At 45.5% G+C, this 17396-nt stretch overlaps 1 protein-coding gene across 3 annotated transcripts in view; it reads left to right on the top strand.

Moving 5' to 3' along the window:
• Positions 1–17396, top strand: part of VIPAS39 (VPS33B interacting protein, apical-basolateral polarity regulator, spe-39 homolog) — a 303099-nt gene that overhangs the window by 148145 nt on the left and 137558 nt on the right. The gene's annotated exons all lie outside the window — the stretch shown is intronic.

Genomic DNA, 17396 nt, shown 5'->3' with positions numbered 1-17396 from the left:
GCGCTCATAAAATTTAATGGAGTGATCTGCTTAAAAGCATTCAATTTAAAATAGTCATAGGACATTCTGGACTTCCAGTTCTATGGCTCACCACGTAAGAATCTTTTTAACAAGTAATAATACGATTCTTATACTTTCTATACATGCTGTCACCATGTTTTTCTACATCATTCTTACCGACTTTATTTACATAGGAATTTAAAAAAAGTGTGCATTCATTATATTGCTCTCCTCACTTTCAATTAAATCTACCTATCCTGCATCAGCGGTGTCGCAAATATATTTGTACCATACCAATATTCAACCCACCTGCCCATCTATTAACATGCATAATTCAGGAAACCGCATACTGTAGAATCGCGTGCTCTCCTGACACTCACTGGACATATAGACCCATAACGCTGTACTTTTGTTTTATGGTATTTCTATTTTGTTTTTATTTCAAGTTGTCTTCAGCTTTTACCGTTGAGATTTATTGCACTGAGCGGCACCCTATCAAGTGAATTTTAACTTGTTATAGGCCTTGTTCTTGCACTCTTACCTCGCTCCTTGCTGCCTTTGCCTTTTCGTGTTCTACCCGCTCTCCGTTCCACCCCAGGATTGGAAGAAACGGGCACACACAAACTCATCCCCACTTCCGGCTAGGGGAGGAGCCACAGGTGTTAGCAGTCTAGCTTCTCCCCGGCTATTTAATCGCATGGCTCTCCCAACACACAGTGTACACGCGCAGCGGACGCACCACCGCCGCCGGCGCACCAAAGGCAAGTTTTCTGTTCCCATCCACGCCCATCGGTGAGCAGGACCCAGGACCCCTGCATCTTTCAGGTCAGTTACTGCTCCCTGGCAAAAATACATTTATTCTGGTGAGGAACTCCGAAACATCAGATGTTTGTACAAAGCACATTGCGCCAATAGCTCCTGCAGTAGGTCTGTGGCCTTTGATAGTATGGAGAGTCTTTTGTTCTTGCAGATATTGCCGATTTCATAGTGTGTAGATAAGATAGAAATCAGGTGCACAGCCTATCCCTGACCTGGTGGTTAGGAATTATGTTTGAGACACTTCCTCTTCTCTTCCGATACGCTACCTTCCAGGCCTATTTGGATGTGGAAATGTTTTCTGAGCAATGTTAGATCTTTACTCAAGCATGCTGTAGACATCTGGGACTTACTCACCTCAGAAACCCCTAACCTTGGGTTCTTCACCAAGACCCAGCCCCACTCCCTCCATTACTGTGGCACTTCCAGAGAACTATCGCATCCTCCGGATTGACAGGTAGAACTGGGCGGGTGGAGGGATTGCCATCATCCATAAAGACTCTATTAAGGTCTCTATACTTGAACATTTTTCTGATGACAAGACCGAGATTTGTATTTTTAGAATTGATCTCTTGCCCCATGATTGCTGGAAAGGTGCCCTGGTGTATCGCTCTCCTGGACCTCTCCGTGATTTTACATCCTGTGTAATGGATTTGATTGCTCCCCATACCATCTTCACCAAACACTTCTTGTTGTTAGGAGACTTTACATAGTGAATTGGCCTCCAATGCGGATGCCTCTATGCTCCTTGACGAGCTGGCTACTATAGAACTGGATAAGATTAATGAAGGCCCAACTCATTTGACAGGACACACACTAGATCTTGTCCTGTCCAACTCTCCCCGCCCTCTTGTATGGCCAGATCAGTCTTTGATTGGCTTTCAAATTTTAGAGGCTGAGGTGGAGATCATCCAATCAAATGTCTCCTATAGCTATAGGAGACAGTCGCTTAAAATTACCCCAGACACCATTATGAATGAATTTGCTGAGGATACAAATTGGGAGTCGAGGAATATCAATGGCTGCTTAACTGCCTACCACAAAGCAGTAAGATCAGCTATAGATAGGCTGGCCCCTTTGAAACAGCAACTCAATAATGCGCGTCGGGAACACGCAGCATAGTACTCCCAGGAATTACATGAGGAGAAAACTCTTTGCAAAAACGTGGAGAAACGCTGGCGACACTCACATTACCAGAATGAGAAGGAAATCTACACAGCTTCCTTAGCTCTTTATCATAAAATCTTTAAAAAGGCTTTCACTGCCTTACAGCTCAATCAGGCAGGAAATTCTCCTAAAGAATTAAATTTGACACTTAAATCTTTCACCAATCCGAGGGCTTGCTCCAACGAAATTCCTACATCTCTAGAACTTTGCAATGAGATAGTGAACCATTTTGAACATAAAATCACTTTGATTTATGACAAATTCACAGCAGCTAGGGACTCTTCGAGTGAAACAATAAATTTAATTCCACCTATCTCGGATAATATCCATTTATTGAATAGTTTTACTCCACTCATAGTAGACCTGGTTGAGACTATGTTGAAAGCAGCTAAATCTGGGTCACCCAGGGATTTAATTCCAGACAGAATCTCATCCCTGCTACATAATCAACTGGCTCCTGCCATCTGCCCAGTACTCCATGAGGAAAGGCCTACTTCCACCAGAGTGGAAAGCTGCACAGATAATCCCCATTCAGAAAAAGGCAAATGCCCCAGTAGCAGATTTATCACACTACCGCCCTATTTCCTTCCTGCCCCTTCTGAGCAAACTTCTGGAAAAGCATATGAATAAATTACTGTCTGAATATATTGAGTCCTCAGGATGATTTGATCCCACACAATCGGGGTTCAGACCAATGTACAGCACAGAATCAGCACTGATTGCTGTTGCAGACAATATTAGACACTGCCTTGATAATGGTCAGACAGTTTTGCTGGTGCTGCTAGATCTGCCAGCAGCTTTTGACACTGTATCCCACCTCATTTTGCTCCAGAGACTTAACGAGATTGGAATCTGTGGACAAGCCTTGACTTTATTACTCCAACTTCCTACACCATTGTACACAGACTATTAATCTTGGATCCTTTCGTTCTCGAACAATGGAGCTTAACAAGGGAGTACCACAGGGATCCTGTCTCAGTTCCACACTGTTTAACATTTATGTGGCCCCCTTGCTAAAACCCTTAGAGAATTTGTCTTTATTTCCATCTCATATGCCAATGACACTCAGCTCAGACTCTCATTTGACAAAAATACCCAGTGTCGTTTCTCAGAGGGTATGAAGGCAATCGCTTCTTGGATGACAGAACATTTTCTCCTCCTGAATGCTGAGTAAACAGAGATCATGCTCTTCAGCGACACCCTTTCGCTCTGGTCTCCCGAATGATGGACCTCTGAGATGGGCACTGCCCCCACCCCTAAGACAGTAGTTAAGAACTTGGGCGTCCGTCTTGACCAGAAACCTACCATGAAGGATCAGTTGGTGGCCACCGCTGATTCCTATTTCCAGATTTGGAGCCTCTTGCGCAGAGTTTTCCCTCTCCTTCCTCTGTGTGTGCATAAATCTCAAATTCAGGCACTTGTGACGATTCATCTGGACCTTTGCAATGCCCTTCTGATTACAGTGAACTATTCTTCTCTAAATAGACTCCAGGTGGTACAAAATACTGCTTCCCGTCTTGTTAGGAATTCAGCTACTAGAACTGCCTCCCTCCCCCTCTTATGTCAACTCCATTGGCTACCGATACACAAGAGAGTCATATTCAAGATTTTTGGTATTGTACACAAAGCTTTGAACGGCAAAGATCCTGGTTATTTAACAGAAACACGTATCCCTTACCAGCCTAATAGATTCCTTCGCTCAGGAGAAAAATCCCTTCTTGTAACTCCCCGTTTCAGGAAAGCCCGTACAGGTGGCAACCCCTTCTTCTATTTGGCTCCCAACTGCTGGAATCAAATACCGCTACATCTTCGAAAATGTTTAGATTAGCTTCTTTTTATAAAACCTCTTAAAACAGAGCTCTTTTGAGTGTAGGTCTCTTGGTCTCTACTGACTGCTATGTTCCCTATAGCGCAGAGATACCCCTTCGGGGGTGATTCATGCGCTTTATAAATTAAATAAATAAAATAAAATACCTAGCAAGCGGCAGTGTAAATTCAGAAATGTAATAGAATGAAAAAAACCAAGTCTATTGTACAACTAGATAATTGTGAAACAAGAGATGCTCCCACACAACCTGTATTTCTTCTCTATAAGCCTACTAGAGCTCTATGGGCTGACCATTGCTACATTTATTGATACTATGCACACTGTTATTCATCTTTTTATTAAATTATTAAAACGTGTTTGTATACTTTTACAACTAGGTAATTTTTCACTTCCCAGGACATTGTCATTTTTAGGTCTTGCCTGGCGTTGCAGCACAAAACGCTGCTCGCTGGGCGAGAGATTTTGTAGGAGAGTAGGGGACTTGAAGCCCCGCCTCTCATTTTCATTGGCTGGCATCACCGTCCATGCTAAACGGTGGCCTGCTATTGGAAATTAGGGTTTTTTGTTGACGCCCTTTCGCCTCTGATCCGGACTGGGTCGCCGGCTTTGCTGCTGTCGCAAAACACTTCCTTATCTTTATGGGGCCATGTGTTCCACATTAATTTGAAACACATGGCCCCATGAAGCTAAGAGATCGATGCTTGTTCTCATAATGCGAGGGGGTGTGTACTCCTCTCAGGCCAGCGTAGTTTTCACCTACCCGCCCCGGCCTTGAGTGTTTGATATTACCCGGCTTCCAGCCTCGCCTCATTTCCTCATTCCTTTATACCTCTCTATTGAAGTGACACAAGCTCCTTGTTATGTCCATCTGTCCCAGACACAAACCCATCCGGTGTCGATCTCTTTACACCCACGCCACTGCAAGGTTGAGGGAAAGTACTCCCTCCTTCGTCCAAGGGGCATAAGGGGACTACGTTCCGCCCCTGGCAGCCGACCACAGATCGCGTTTTCATCGCTCACGACCAGTTAAGGTGAATGAGGCAGCCAGATATGTTTAAAACTCGCCTCATTTACCTTCAGCATAACAAGACCCTACTCAGCAGAAATCTCTAGGTATTACATTTCCATAGTGGATTTATAAACCTGAGATTATATTACACAATCATCCGCCGATCTTTCACCTCCAATATATGTCAGGTCCTACTGTAGCCAAGGGGGCCTACTCAAAATACCCCCATCCCTCACTACAGTCTGCCACAGACCCATCAACGTCTAATAATAGCCCCCCTCAATCTCAGTGGAAACGCGTGGGCAAAGACCCAGCATCTCTCTCCAAAAAGACATATATTTTACCCCAATCCATCGAGAGCATGGGACAGACTGAATAAACTTACTTTATCTAACCTCCCGGCTAACTGGGATCTTCCTACATACTAAGTTTCGGGACATACTGTGAGTTCTTGGTAAACCTGAGGCTGCTTCCCAAATGTCCCTTGGTATCCCAATATTTTTTACATTAAACATCCGCAGAAGAAGAATGTCAAATGAGGCGTTCGGAAAAAAAGATGTGCCGAGGAGTAACCGTGAGGTAAGTTTATGAAGTTGGCTCGGGTGGCATATTGGATTAATGCGACCACTAAGGGGCCTGTGCTCCACCTGATGCTCACAGGTTCTTATTCCAGCGGATCCGATCAGCCTTTCATCCTTCTGAGGTAAAATTAGTACCATTTAGCTGAGTAACAACAAACATCTGTTTCTCAGCGCGGAGAAACCTTTGGGTGAACATGCGCTTCACAAATACACGTTAAGTTAAGAAGTTAAATCTTTTTCACAGATATCACCATAAAAAAATACATTCGACCAGACTCTCCTTTGGCCAGCACACAGGCTTGCTTCGTTTTCTGAAACATTGCATCTTGGGTTATTGATGAACCCAACCAAGGCTCAGCGCTGGACACAGATGCTTCCTGCACTCAGCATTGACACACAGGGGGACATGGATTTGCCTTCCTAAAGAGAAGACTTGTTACCCTAGGGAGGGCTTGTAGTAATCATCATACATTGAGAAAAACGTTTGCATCCAGTAACGGTTTTGTGGGAGAACCGCTTTTCAAGTGCAGGCTTACAGCATCAGAGATGACGGTAAACAAAAATGTCGTAAACCGAAAATAAACAACAAATTGTTTCAAGCCAACAAATGAAACGGCTGGTGCTCATGGGAGGGTGTACATATAAATGCTGAAAGGCACCTGGTTCTTGTGCTGCCCTAATTCCTAATTTTAAGCAGAATGTGTGCACTAAAAGACATCTGTAACGCCAAGGCTGCTAGAGGAGTTCACTGTCTAGTTCTGCGCACTACCCAGAATGAGCACTAGAGTGGCAGTTAGTACCCCAATAATTCTTATGGCAAACCGCCACCCTGAGTCATACTTGGGGTCCTCTCCCTACACTGCTGGTGCTTGCAGCCTGACAGTGTTTTGCAGGGTCCCTCGATGCACCCCTTAGGGATGTTTCTTGCACGTGAACGAGCAGTAGCGTGGTTAAAAATTGTTCATGAGTCCATGTTCCTCCTGACAAGCTGGATGATCCTCGCATACAACCACTGCACGCCCACAATTGTACGTGTTTTAATGCTTTATATTTTTCTTTCTTTCACTTTGCCTGGTCCTCATCTTCTGTTACAGTCAAGTTATGCCTTTGTTTTTGACTGACTTTCTCTACTCTTTGATGTGTATACTCTGCTACTGTACATGAGTATTTTTGTAAGTTGAACATTAATGTACAGCACTGTAACACTCTCCAGGGTTTAACATGGCTACAGCAATAACTACTAAAAAAAAAAAAGCATTTGCAATGCAACAGGTCTCGCATTTACGCAAGTTTCAGCTATTGGCATTGTAAATGACAATGCCTTTTATTTATGTTTTGGTTTTTAAAACATAAATAAAAAGCCTTGTCATTTACAATGCCAATAGCTTAAACTCGCGTAAATGCGAGACCTATTGCATTGCAAATGCTTGTTTATATTGTTGGTGAGTGAACAACACTTGAGCAAATTCACTGCATCATCTTCGTGATTGTATAGTCTCTCTTATTTCAATTCTTAGCAGTGGCTGTATTAGAAATAGTTGTGTCTCTGTGGAGTTTGGCCTTTTCTATACCCATTGTACATATACAATGGGGAATCTGAGAGCTAGGTCCCTATTAAAGAAAACTTAACGAAGAAGCTGCCACTATCATCCTACATAGTTTACTTCTAGTTTACGGCTATTTGAGAACACGCGAAGTTTAATGTAAATCTTATTTCTAAAGTGCAGAGAAGGGTATGAGACTGACATCTGCTTCTACCATACACATTTGTGGCTTCTACCTTACACATTCGTGGAAAATTCTTGTTTAGGAGGATGGAGGTATTAGTAAAAGATATATACATATATATCTCCATAAATGTATACCAGTGGCAGCAGCCACTGCATAGTTTCTAGTTAGGATCATGTTTCCATAGGAAATGCATTTGTTTTGTTGCTAATACCTTTGTTGATGCTTGAAGAATCTCCACGAAACTTTGCAAAGAAGTGCTACTGTTTGACTAGTTTGTACATGGAAAGTTTTGGGGTGATTCCTCAAGTGGGGGCAGAAGAAAAGGGGGGTCCCAAAACGTGTTTCCCCCATTCATTTTTCCATAAGATCTTTAGACACAGCTACAACCCAAACCACTGAACTGATCTACACCGCATTTGTGCCAAAGTGGCGGCAGTCCCGAGTCTTGACAATAGCACATACGTCCTGAAAATAACACATACGTACAACATAGGGGGGCATGGTAAGGATACCCTGACTCCTAGGCCTGTTGGTGGGGTCCCAAAGGGCCAAAAATATTTTTCATATTTTGTCACAAATTCACAGAGGATCCGCAAATCTGTGTCAAGGGAAAAAAAGTGCTGGCTCCGGGGCATTTCCCCCAAAAACCCTGGGGTGGGGCAGGGCCTGGGGGAACACATATTAATTAAGATGAGGGGGCACATTGCTTCGCTTCCGGAGCCTAATAAAGCCCCGGGGACCACCAACCCCTGGACCGAAATGCTTAAAAAAGGGGAAGGGGGCCATACAGTCCCTCTTCCCGAGCCTTAAAAAGCCCCTAGGGACCCCATCACCCAGTGTTGTGATTTAAATTACAAGTGAAATTTAAAGGCCCCTTTACCCATTCCCACTGGGACAAGCTCACTTATTGTGTCCTGGTGAGCCAGCAGCTGCAAAAAACAACAAGTGATGGACTGAATGTGGATCAATGTCACACACTCCCCCAGTCAAAAGATCTGGGCCCAAATCCATCGTTTTTTTGCACTCCACACCACCCTGGGTCAGATAATGGCTTTATGCAAATCAGCTCTGACCCTGTTGCCCCATGGGAACAGTCCAGTCCGAACTACAACAGCCATATCTTTCCCAGACCGGAATCAAGCATCCGAGGACCGGACCGGTTTCGAGGTAACACCTCTCTTCAGCCCGGCTAGCTTGACTCCAAGTGGTGTGGAGTGCCTGGGACCCACGTCTGGGCATCCCCAGCGCACTTAGGGCGGCAATTGCAAAAAACAACAAGTGATGGACTGAATGTGGATCAATGTCACACACTCCCCCAGTCAAAAGATCTGGGCCCAAATCCATCGTTTTTTTGCACTCCACACCACCCTGGGTCAGATAATGGCTTTATGCAAATCAGCTCTGACCCTGTTGCCCCATGGGAACAGTCCAGTCCGAACTACAACAGCCATATCTTTCCCAGACCGGAATCAAGCATCCGAGGACCGGACCGGTTTCGAGGTAACACCTCTCTTCAGCCCGGCTAGCTTGACTCCAAGTGGTGTGGAGTGCCTGGGACCCACGTCTGGGCATCCCCAGCGCACTTAGGGCGGCAATTGCAAAAAACAACAAGTGATGGACTGAATGTGGATCAATGTCACACACTCCCCCAGTCAAAAGATCTGGGCCCAAATCCATCGTTTTTTTGCACTCCACACCACCCTGGGTCAGATAATGGCTTTATGCAAATCAGCTCTGACCCTGTTGCCCCATGGGAACAGTCCAGTCCGAACTACAACAGCCATATCTTTCCCAGACCGGAATCAAGCATCCGAGGACCGGACCGGTTTCGAGGTAACACCTCTCTTCAGCCCGGCTAGCTTGACTCCAAGTGGTGTGGAGTGCCTGGGACCCACGTCTGGGCATCCCCAGCGCACTTAGGGCGGCAATTGCAAAAAACAACAAGTGATGGACTGAATGTGGATCAATGTCACACACTCCCCCAGTCAAAAGATCTGGGCCCAAATCCATCGTTTTTTTGCACTCCACACCACCCTGGGTCAGATAATGGCTTTATGCAAATCAGCTCTGACCCTGTTGCCCCATGGGAACAGTCCAGTCCGAACTACAACAGCCATATCTTTCCCAGACCGGAATCAAGCATCCGAGGACCGGACCGGTTTCGAGGTAACACCTCTCTTCAGCCCGGCTAGCTTGACTCCAAGTGGTGTGGAGTGCCTGGGACCCACGTCTGGGCATCCCCAGCGCACTTAGGGCGGCAATTGCAAAAAACAACAAGTGATGGACTGAATGTGGATCAATGTCACACACTCCCCCAGTCAAAAGATCTGGGCCCAAATCCATCGTTTTTTTGCACTCCACACCACCCTGGGTCAGATAATGGCTTTATGCAAATCAGCTCTGACCCTGTTGCCCCATGGGAACAGTCCAGTCCGAACTACAACAGCCATATCTTTCCCAGACCGGAATCAAGCATCCGAGGACCGGACCGGTTTCGAGGTAACACCTCTCTTCAGCCCGGCTAGCTTGACTCCAAGTGGTGTGGAGTGCCTGGGACCCACGTCTGGGCATCCCCAGCGCACTTAGGGCGGCAATTGCAAAAAACAACAAGTGATGGACTGAATGTGGATCAATGTCACACACTCCCCCAGTCAAAAGATCTGGGCCCAAATCCATCGTTTTTTTGCACTCCACACCACCCTGGGTCAGATAATGGCTTTATGCAAATCAGCTCTGACCCTGTTGCCCCATGGGAACAGTCCAGTCCGAACTACAACAGCCATATCTTTCCCAGACCGGAATCAAGCATCCGAGGACCGGACCGGTTTCGAGGTAACACCTCTCTTCAGCCCGGCTAGCTTGACTCCAAGTGGTGTGGAGTGCCTGGGACCCACGTCTGGGCATCCCCAGCGCACTTAGGGCGGCAATTGCAAAAAACAACAAGTGATGGACTGAATGTGGATCAATGTCACACACTCCCCCAGTCAAAAGATCTGGGCCCAAATCCATCGTTTTTTTGCACTCCACACCACCCTGGGTCAGATAATGGCTTTATGCAAATCAGCTCTGACCCTGTTGCCCCATGGGAACAGTCCAGTCCGAACTACAACAGCCATATCTTTCCCAGACCGGAATCAAGCATCCGAGGACCGGACCGGTTTCGAGGTAACACCTCTCTTCAGCCCGGCTAGCTTGACTCCAAGTGGTGTGGAGTGCCTGGGACCCACGTCTGGGCATCCCCAGCGCACTTAGGGCGGCAATTGCAAAAAACAACAAGTGATGGACTGAATGTGGATCAATGTCACACACTCCCCCAGTCAAAAGATCTGGGCCCAAATCCATCGTTTTTTTGCACTCCACACCACCCTGGGTCAGATAATGGCTTTATGCAAATCAGCTCTGACCCTGTTGCCCCATGGGAACAGTCCAGTCCGAACTACAACAGCTGTGGTATATAAATAAATAATACCGGATCTATTTTTGAATGAATGAATGAATAACAGATAGCTCAATAAATAAGAGTCAAGATTCGAGGTAGTGGGAGTTTTTTGCAGGTTTAATACAGCACAAGGACAGGAACAGGACAACCTGCATAGGAATAGGATGACAGGGCCCAGCAGCTGCTGGGGCTGGATCTGGGATGAGCGCGCTAACTTTTAATAACAATACACGAGCATATATACATAGCGCAAACACATAGCATTACATTGCAGTAGGCGTAGCAGTGGGTGGAGCAGAAGGCGTGACGCGTAGCAGTCGCGAAAGATAAGAGTAAAAAGAGGTGTAACTGGGCGTATACATAGACATGTGGTGCAGACGTAACAGGATATGTCATGAATGGGGCGGAAACCATGGAGGGGGCTACCTAAGGAGCCGGGACCTCTAACCTGGTGGTGCGCGCAAACTGGTAATGACGTGTTACGAGGAGAAGCTGGGGGCTATGAACTCTGTGCTAGGAGCAGAGACTAAAGTCTGGAGGGTCGGAGCGACATGTACCTAAACCCTATCTAGTATCTGATGTTTAGGGAACATGTTGATATAAACTAGAAGTCATGAGGGGAAAAGCTAACTGACTCTAAGACTAGAGCATGCATTTATTCTACATGTAGTGCGTGATGAAGAATATTAAATGACCATTAAATACAGTATTTCTCTTAACATGGAGCCGCATAGGCTAGACAATGACGGAAACTATTGATGCAGTTCAGTAGTTTAGGAATGCAGAGAAGGAGGACTGAACTGATAACGGGAATCATAACATAGTCTTGGCAGACTCAGAGACTGAGCCAAGCTGCACCTGGCACTGCGAGGCAGGAAGTAAGTGAAAGGTCGAGGATACAGGTGGGGGCTGGATCGCTCCTCAGCGAGGCTTCAGGAGACAGGAGCTGAATCTAGTGTCCAGGCCCTTTTGAGGCCTAGAAACGGGGACTTTATAATGAAATAACGTGCACACTGAGAAACGTGGCAACGTAGCTTTACATAGGCCTGGTATTCGTAGTATTCACGAGGACTGGAAACTGGCATACTAGAAGAGGACACAACTGTAATTGCGTCTTGAATCGGACATGGGGAATAACATATGCATATTGGTCATGCACACATAACATATGATGGATGACACGTAGTGACACAGAACATGACAAAATTTACTTTTCCACATTCCCTCCTTGTCACTACGTTTCCATCAGGAAACATCAATATTCATGATACCGTCTATCATTTCATACAGTACCATTTGTTCATCTCGAATTGTCTTGGAACGGGATTTAGAACGAGGCTTGGGACTAGGAATACAAGAGGTAGCACACATGCCGCAAATCGCAGGGCCACATTGTATACAGAGGCAGCAGCTGAATATGATCGCTACTGCGATACCTAAAAAGGACAGGACTTTCCATCCCCAGGCGGAAATTATATTCCAGAACCAACCGGACCATGTCCAGGTGCCTGGATCTTGGTGTAACAGATGGGCAATTTTATGAAGTCTGGTTATAGCTGAATAAACAGACGGCGCGTTATTTGGAATGAAAATGCAGCAACTGGATCCGAGGACTCTACAGGCCCCGCCCCTATCGGCCAGTATGACGTCAAGGACGAGACGATTCTGGAGCACAACAATTCTCATAAAGGATTGCTCTTCGGTTAAGTTACCTAGAGCGGAGGCAGTCTCATCTACTACAGCTTCAAGGGTTCTTGTTAACCTACGAATTAACTTACTATTTACAACTGTGCCTAAATAAGGGAACACACCTTTATCAATATCAATGAATTGTTCTGCAGCAGTTTCAGTATAATCGACAATCGGGAGGTTTCTCTTGTGTCTAGTATGTACTAGGAAGGAATTCCTATGGTAGTCAGGTGGGGCTAGGAAAACAGGTGGCAGTAGGAAGGCAATGTAACAGGTTCCCTCCCAATCGAGGGGCAGACGAACATATGCAGTTTGACCACAAACAAAATAAGAATGACGTGAAGCTTTAAAAATAGATTTCCCACTGTCACTATACTTGATAATAGTGGTACAATCACTATGTCCTACGTGTACAGAACCATTATTTCGGACACATAATTCGCCTTTGACTGGTAATACTGAAATAGCAGGTGAGTCTGGAGTAGTATCAGACTGAACATTCAGGACCATGAAATTCGAAGAATAGTTACCTAAATTATACACTTCATTTTCTAGATCTAAACCTGTTCTGTGGGGGAAACCTTGCTTGTCTGGGAAACATGTGCTGTTAGGAAAAGACATATCTGTTAAGGATAACGTTAACGTGGACCATGCTCCACACGAACCATTATGTGAAAATGGATAAGGAAAGAGTGGCAGAACTCCCTTCGACGTCTGGAAAGGGGGGAGTCGACCACACACCCAACAATTAGTGGCATTGCTGGTCTGGTGTGAATAATGTAACATGCGGATAAATGAGTTATTGCGCATAGCGAGGCGGTAGGACAGTTCATGAGGAGGCAGATCACTAAACGTGTGCTCTGCTGTAACATTAGAAGGCTTATTTACATGAGGAACTGGAAAACACAGGAAAAATGCGTAACTAGTGCAGGAAATCATTATGCTGATGAATAATATGAAACTTAGAAAAACGATACATCGGTTTGAGTTTTGACTAACTCTCTCACTATGGGGGTCTATTTTATACATGTCAGAAACAGTCTAACCGTTTCACCTAGGGGAGGACTTAGACAATCAAACTGACTGACTTATTTTACTAGACCGGAGTTTTTGCTTGTACTCCTGCTGCGGAGTTTTCTCTACCAAGGGAGGGGTTGTATCAATGTCATTTGCGGGACAGTCCTTAGGAACAATGTTTTGACAAGTCTTGATATCCTGGGAAATGTTTTTAGAGACCGGCTTCAATCCGTAGAATTTCTTGACGTGCGAAAGGTGCACCCAGCCGCGGCGTCCTTCCAATTTCACGGCTGTACGGGTGGTGAGGAGGACCTGACGGGGCTCCTTCCAACGTGGCTCCAGCGGACTTGATCTGTCAAAGTTCCGGACGAGCACCATCGAACCTGGAACGATTTCATGCGGTGCCACCTCGGTATTGTCTGGAAATGCGGCGGCAACCTGTGAACGACATGAGTTGAGGGCAGACATCAAGGAAGCTAGGTAATCTGTCAGCATATTACATGAAACATCAGTAATACTTCGGGGTCTAGGAGTACCCCACATGTTAGGGGGGCGGCCGAATACGACCTCATACGGGGACAGACCTGATCTGGAATGTGCGACCATGCGCATATAAAACAAAGCAACTGGCAGAGCTACTAGCCAGTCCACACCCTTATCTTTACATATTTTAGCAATTCGAATTTTCAGAGTCTGATTATGTCTCTCGACTAGACCGGCTGCTTCAGGATGGCGTACACAATGAAACTTCCACTGGTACCCCAACAACAGGGAAACGTGCTTCATCAGTTCAGATGAGAATGGCTGACCGTTATCAGAATATACGACTCTAGGGAGTCCATATCGAGGGAAGAATTCACGAACCAACTGCTTGGCAGTGGTCACGGCTGTGTAATCTGGGACTGGATATGCTTCTGTCCATCTGGACAAAGCGCATACAACTACAAGGACATACTTGAAACCTCGACATCGCTCCATCTGAATATAATCCATCTGGAGGACTTCAAAAGGGTGGTCAGGAGGCTGGAAACCACCTTGTTCCACCGGGACACTTTTACCTGGATTAAACTGACAACATATCATACAGGTACGGACTTTCTGCTTGGCTGCAGCTCGTAAATGCTTGTTGAACCAAATGTTCTGGATACTGTCTAACATTGCTTTTTCTCCTAAATGTGCTGGACTATGTGCGGTAATGACTTGAACCATAGAGTCGGGGAGAAACCATGCGGTCCTACCCTTTGTCACCCATCCTTGATCTGTCTGGACCCCTCCTTGTTCAGACCATTTCTTGATTTCATCGGGAGTAGCATGTAACTGGATATCTATGACATCTTGAGTAGGGTCCTTAACTGTCATACATGTAGTCAGATCTGGAGTGTGTGTCATGTTAACTGGACTGTCTAGAGCCTGTGCTGTAAGCTTGGCTGTGCGATCTGCTAGATCATTACCTTGAGAAATAATGTCAGTAACTTTCGTATGTGCTTTGCATTTCATGATAGCAATAGATGTCGGTAAGTGTATGGCATCTAACAGAGCTTGAATAAGGAGACCATACTGAATCTTGGTTCCATGAGAAGTCATGAAACCTCTCTCCTGCCAGAGCACTCCAAAGTCGTGTACAACTCCAAATGCGTAACGTGAATCTGTGTAAACATTAACTTTCAGGTTCTTGGCGTGTATACAGGCTTGTGTCAGAGCAACTAGCTCTGCTGCTTGAGCGGACAGGGTATCAATACGGTGTGTCTCAATAACTTCAGTGTCAGTAGTCACTGCATATGCGGCAACTAGTTCTCCTGTACTAGTTCTCATGCATGAACCATCCACATAAAGTGTCAGGTCAGGATCTGGTAACGGAATGTCTGTCAGGTCTTGTCTTGGCTTTGTCGTAATGTTGACTACTTCCACACAATCATGTGTGGCAGAATTTGAACTAGCTGATGGTAACAGTGTAGCAGGATTCAGGACGTTGCAGCGCCTAATATCTATGTGTGGTTGGAACAGTGTCAATTCATAACCTGTTAAACGTGCAATTGTCAAGTGCTGTGTTTGTGTTCGGTTTAAAAGAACTTCCACGGAGTGTGGGACTTGTACTGTCAAGGTATGTCCTAAAACTATGGAATCACTTTGTCTGATAGCTAGTGCTGTGGCTGCAACTGACTTGAGGCACGCAGGCAACGCCTGGGCGACTGGATCTAGTGTGCTAGAAAAATAAGCACAGGGCTTGTATTGTCCTGCTTGATCTTGTGTGAGAACAGATAATGCTGTACCTTCGCGTTCAGTGACGAAAAGTGTAAAAGGCTTACTGTAGTTCGGTGTAGCTAGAACTGGAGCTTGACATAAAGCTTTCTTTAACTCGTTGAAACTAAGTGTATGTTCAGATGTCCAAGGGAGAACAGTCGATACGGCTGCCTCCTGTGTCGTTAACTGTATCAGTGGCTTGGCTAGAAATGCATACTGAGGAATCCATTGTCTGCAATAAGAAGTAAGGCCGATAAAGGCACGTACCTCCTTCTGGGTCCTGGGCTGGGGAAGACTCGCTATCAACTGGATACGGTCTGGTGTCAACTGCCTACCCCTCTTGGACAGTAAGTGTCCTAAGTAGACCACTTGCTGGACACAGAATTGAAGCTTCGAAGGGGACACCTTGTGCCCCATCTCGGCTAGGAAATACAGAACCGTCAGTGACGCTCGCTCGCAGTCACGTTCAGAACGGGCTGTGATCAGTAGATCATCGACATACTGGAGCAGGGCAGTGTCAGTTGGCATATGAATGTTGTCAAGTTGTCTCTTAAGTGCTTGGCTGTAAATACTAGGGCTTTCTGTGAAACCTTGAGGAGCGCGTGTGAACATATAGCTCCTTCCATTTAAACAGAATCCGAAAAGAAACTGGCTGTCTGGATGAATCGGAACACTAAAAAATGCGTTCTTGAGGTCTATGACAGTGAAGAACGTGGCTTCGGAATCAATAGCAGTTAACAGGGAAGAGATATCTGGGACAACTGGGTACTGAGGAATAATACATTTGTTAAGTTCCCGTAAATCAATCACTAATCGATATACTGGGGGTGCATTCGGATCAGTACGTTTCATAACTGGAATGATCGGAGAGTTGCATACATTGGAGTCAGTTTCTACAACTACTCCTTGAGCCATGAGCTCGTCTATAATTTTGGATAAGGCTGCTACAGCCTCAGGTGGCAATCTGTACTGCCTGATTCGTGGTAACACTACACCTGGTTTCAGGGTCACACGATGGGGTGTGATTTGCATGTAACCTACATCAGTTGGACCTTGCGCCCATAAATGCTGCGGAACTTTAGACAGTCTGGAATCAAAATCTCGTAATACATAGTGACCCTTAAAGTCACGTAGGAACAATCGTATTCCCTCTGGGGAACAACATATAACTGCACCTAACTCTTTCAGTGTTTTAATGCCTAATAGATTTTCTGGACATGACTTAGTAAGTAACAGATCAGTAGTGCGGGACAATGGACCTACTTCTAGAGTAACTGGCTTTGAAATCTCATTAACGATAGGCTTTCCTGAAAATCCAAGGGAAACATTTCTTGAGCCTGAGAGCGGAGCCCCTGGAACTTCGGCATGACTAATTGTGGTCCTACTTGCCCCTGTATCAATCAAAAACTTTCTGTCTTTCCCTAATACTTGACTGTGAACATAGGGACCTTCTTGATCTACAGGTATCTCGATGAGAGGCAAGCCTACCTCCCTCTCTAGGCTGTTTCATGAATATGGCTGGTACTCTGGATACTCAGACTGTGCATACTGGTACATCTGCGATGTAACATGCTGTGTTGCAGCAATAGGCTGCGGTGCTGTAACTGTCTGTTGTGCATTCTGTGGCTGAGGAATCTGTGAAACTTGTTCCTGTCTAGGCGGACGTGGTCTTTCTTTAGTCTTACCAGTAGCTATGTTATGTTTCAGGACTGCACACTCATTTATAAAATGACCTGGCTGTTTACAATAATTGCAGTTCCCTTTAACGGGAGCTGCAGGATGACTGGCTTGATTCGGACCCCTCTTCTGACTGTCTTGAGGAACAGATTGTGCAACTAGCACTTTCATTTTCGTGTCTTTCATACGTTTTCTCTCGTG

Source organism: Lissotriton helveticus, chromosome 9, assembly GCF_964261635.1.
Source record: "Lissotriton helveticus chromosome 9, aLisHel1.1, whole genome shotgun sequence".
Lineage (NCBI taxonomy): Eukaryota > Metazoa > Chordata > Amphibia > Caudata > Salamandridae > Lissotriton > Lissotriton helveticus.
The sequence above is the reverse complement of the archived record's forward strand: the minus strand, read 5'-3'. Positions and strand labels throughout refer to the sequence as shown.